The 3,810-nt window shown below is 46.2% G+C and overlaps 1 protein-coding gene across 3 annotated transcripts in view; it reads left to right on the top strand.

The window, feature by feature from the left end:
- ZHX3 (zinc fingers and homeoboxes 3) overlaps nucleotides 1-3,810 on the top strand; it is a 120,204-nt gene that overhangs the window by 12,226 nt on the left and 104,168 nt on the right. The gene's annotated exons all lie outside the window — the stretch shown is intronic.

The raw sequence follows: 3,810 nt of genomic DNA, 5'->3' as shown, positions 1-3,810 counted from the left end.
GGGAAAGAGAAAACAAAAAATAGCCTACTAGCTCCTAAAATGTGGGTCCAGGAGTGATATACTTCTACTCATACTCTATTGACCATCATAAAAGTAAGTGACATGGCCACTCCTGACTCCCATATGTAAAGAAGTACAATCCTAACAGGTGTCTCGCAAGTGAACCCAAAAATCTTTGGTGGCTGGCATTAATGTCAACTATCACAGGAGGCCATCAGAATACCCACTACAGAGGCCTTATGGAGACCACCCCAGTTTCTGTCCACTTTTTGTTGGGAAAAGAACAACTTCCTGCTTTGATTGCTGCCTATAGAGGCCTCCCTACTAAGCAGAAATCAGAAACTCAATAATCATCTGTGTCACAATCAAATGTCTCCCAGATGGTTTTCCATTATGTGAAATTAATGGTTCTATGAGGGAGTGCTATTAAGATATCTCCTCAACCCCAAACAATTCCTTTTTTGTGGTCCTGATCCACAGCGGTGGGCTCCTGGTGAACTAGGAGGGGGCACCTGACTCAAGTTGGGGCAATGAGAGCCTCTTTTCTGGGATTTGGAAATTGGAACAATTAGGGATTTTTAGTCTCTCTCTGGAATTGTCATGTACTTGGGAGTGGCTGGCAGACATATGTCCATTTTATTATCATGAATCAGAGAAAACAAGTTTGCAGAGAGATAGTCCTACTGGTAACCCTTGCTCTGCTTCCAATTCATTCAGAAGTCCAGCTGGGTTCTTGCCCTTGGCCTGAGAGAACCACCCTGCTGCCCCCACCCCAAGCTTTAAGTTCTCCTTTTATTTTCCTTAAACTGGCCTGATGGGTAACTGGTACTCGCAGCCAGTAAACATCTAATGAAAAATGCTCTTTGCCTCTGGGCCCTGACATAAAAAAAAAAGTCACAGGTGTAGCTCACTCCAATAAAACGGAGCTCAGGTTGTAACTCTATTGCATCAACTATACTTCTGACAGTTTCTTTCCCGCTTGAGAAAGCTCATCAGAATGTGAGTGAGTGCAGGTGACATTATAGGAACCACCTGAAATCTTCTTAAATTATTTAAAAAATAATAATTTGCCCTCTTGGGGAAATGAGATTTGTGACAAACCTCCCAACACTGGTTTTACGTGCATGCTGTTTCCTCTGCCTGGAGTCTCCTCCTCCTCATCTCTTTAGAACCAGCCTAATGTCACCTCCTCTGGGAAGCCTTTCCACACTCTCTTATGTAGTATTAATTATGTCCTTCTCTCTACTTCCCAAAGCAGTGAGCATATCCATAGAGCGTGACATACTTTCTTCCAGAAGCGCTTCTTTACATGTCTGTCTCCTCCAAAATACTGAGTTCTCAGTGGTCGGAAGAGTGCCTCCTTTACCTCTGCATCCCACAGGGCCTGGGTCAGAATACATGCTCAGATAAGCCGGTTGAGTAAATGGAGTCCTTTGGAACAACACATTCCATATATACTTTCATTCAACAAATATTTATTGAGTGCTTGAGCATGTCAGGCCATGTTGCAGATGCTGGAATATAAAGTTCGTGCCCTTGGGACATTACAGATGATATTCAGGTCATGTCAGGCCATGCTCCAGATGCTAGAACACAAAGTTCCTGCCCTTGGGACATTACAGATGATATTCAGGTCATAAGGGCCATGAGGGAAAATAAAGCAGGATGAGGAAAGAGAGAGTGATGGGGGTTGGGACTTGATATTTTAGTAGAGTGGTCTGGGAGGTCTTTCTGGGGAGTTGATTTAAATATATTGCCTAGAGCCCTAGGAAGCAAGAGAGGTTGCCAAGGATCACTTCATCCTTCTCCTAAGAAGAACTAGCTGCTGACAAAAACTTTGAAGAAAAATAGACTCACAAATGTCAGGTCCATAGGGTGTGATTATGGGTGCTTAAGAAAATAGCTGTTAATTCTTGTGCTAAGGAATCTAATATATATATATATATAATTGATTTTAGAGAAAAAGGAAGGGAGAGGAAGAGAAACAGAAACATCTAAGAAAGAGAAACATTTATCGGCTGCCTCCTGCAGCCCTCTTACTGGGGATTGAGCACAAAACTGGGACATGTGCTCTGACCAGGAATCGAACCCGTGAGCTCTTGGTGCATGGGTCAACATTCAGCCAACTCAGCCACACCAGCCTGCCTGGGGAGATGACCTTTGAGTAGATATTTGGAGTAAGGGTGCATGCCTTTTTGATATCTTGGGGGGAAGAAATACCAAGGGCAAAGGTCCTGAGGTCAAAGTGGCCTGCATGTTCTAGGATCAGGAAGGAGGCTGGTGTGGCTGGAATGGAGTGAGGGGGTGGATTGGATGGAGACACAGGGTGCTGGGGAGTGGAGGGGTGCAGTCACATAGAATCTTCAAGGTCCTTGAAAAAAAGACTTTGGTTTTTGCTCTGAGTGAGGTGGGAAGCCATTGAAGGCTTTAGAGGAGAACTATGTTTTGACTTAGGTTTCAACAGAATCCCTCTGGCTGCTTGAGAACAAGCAGCCATGAGAGCAGAGTGAATTCAGGGAGAGCAGGTAGCAGGTTATTGCAATTCTCCAGGAAAGAGAAGATGAGGGTACTGTAGGGAGAGCTGACAAGCTTTGCTGCTAGATTGCGTGTGGGATGTGATACAAGAGACCAGTCAAGGATGATTCCAATGGTTTGTCCTGAGCCACCAGGAGGAGGAACTGACATTCATTGAAGTGGGGAAGACTGTGAAAGGAGCAAGCCGGGGAGCAGTTTTCAGTTTGGCATTGTACATGTCAAGTTTGACATATTGCTCAGCCCTTGTGTGTGTGTGACAGGGGGGAGGGCAAAAGTAGGTTTAGAGTTCATACAGAAAAATACATAATATAAAAATAAATTTTCGCATACTCACTACTTTGGCCCACCTTCGTATATGTTGACTGGTTTTCAGGCGCTGAAAATTGTAAGTACACTAAAGTTAAAGCCAGCCTTATTTATTCAACAACGGGCACTGTGTGGAAAACTTTACCTGTGCTGCTATTTAATCCTTTCAACCATTCCTATTGGCTTCGTCACTAATATTTTCATAGCTCCTTTACGGAGGAGAGATTAAGTAGCACGTCCCCAGTCACTCTACCAACTATTCATCTGCTGGTACAATGCAGATCTGGGATTCCAACCCAGTTAGTCAGGCTGCAGAGCTCTTGCTGTTTATTAATCACTAGATCCTAGAGGTGGGGACCACTTCTGAGCACATTTGCTGCAGACTTGGGCTCTATAACAAACACGGTGCCTGGAGCACGTGAGGAAAACGCAGGAAAAGGCCCGCTCCCATCCCAGGTGTTACAGGTTACACAACCGAAGCTGTGAAGAAGGGCCAGCATTATTCTATGAGGGGGCTCATTGATGCTTTCACGTTTCAAGTCCCTGAAAATGTAACGTTAGGAAAACAGTGATGAGGAGTTGTCCTGTTTAGGAAACAGAAGAGTTTCAAAACTGCGTGACGTGCCTGTTGGTGGGATGAAAGAAAGACGGAGTCCCAAGGTGACGCGTGCTGGGAAACACTGGACGGGGGTAGGGGAGAGGGCGGGGACGGCCTCTGGCCCCTGCCCACATCCTTTTCAAAGTGTAGTTTGGTGTGGCCTTCCTTAGCTGGTCCTCCAGAAAGGCCAGGATATGGAATACAAAAGCCGGTAACCTCTGGGCCGCAGCATCCGCCCCTGTCCCCTTCTTCACCAACCCCCTCAAGTTCCACGCGGGGCAGAGCAGGACCGCAGCCCGCGCATGCGCCCGGGGCAAGGTCTGGTCCTGGGTACGTCCGGGGGCTCGCGCTCGCATGGAAGCCCCGCCCAC

This window comes from Myotis davidii, unplaced genomic scaffold, assembly GCF_000327345.1.
Source record: "Myotis davidii unplaced genomic scaffold, ASM32734v1 scaffold199, whole genome shotgun sequence".
Taxonomy (NCBI): domain Eukaryota; kingdom Metazoa; phylum Chordata; class Mammalia; order Chiroptera; family Vespertilionidae; genus Myotis; species Myotis davidii.
The sequence above is the reverse complement of the archived record's forward strand: the minus strand, read 5'-3'. Positions and strand labels throughout refer to the sequence as shown.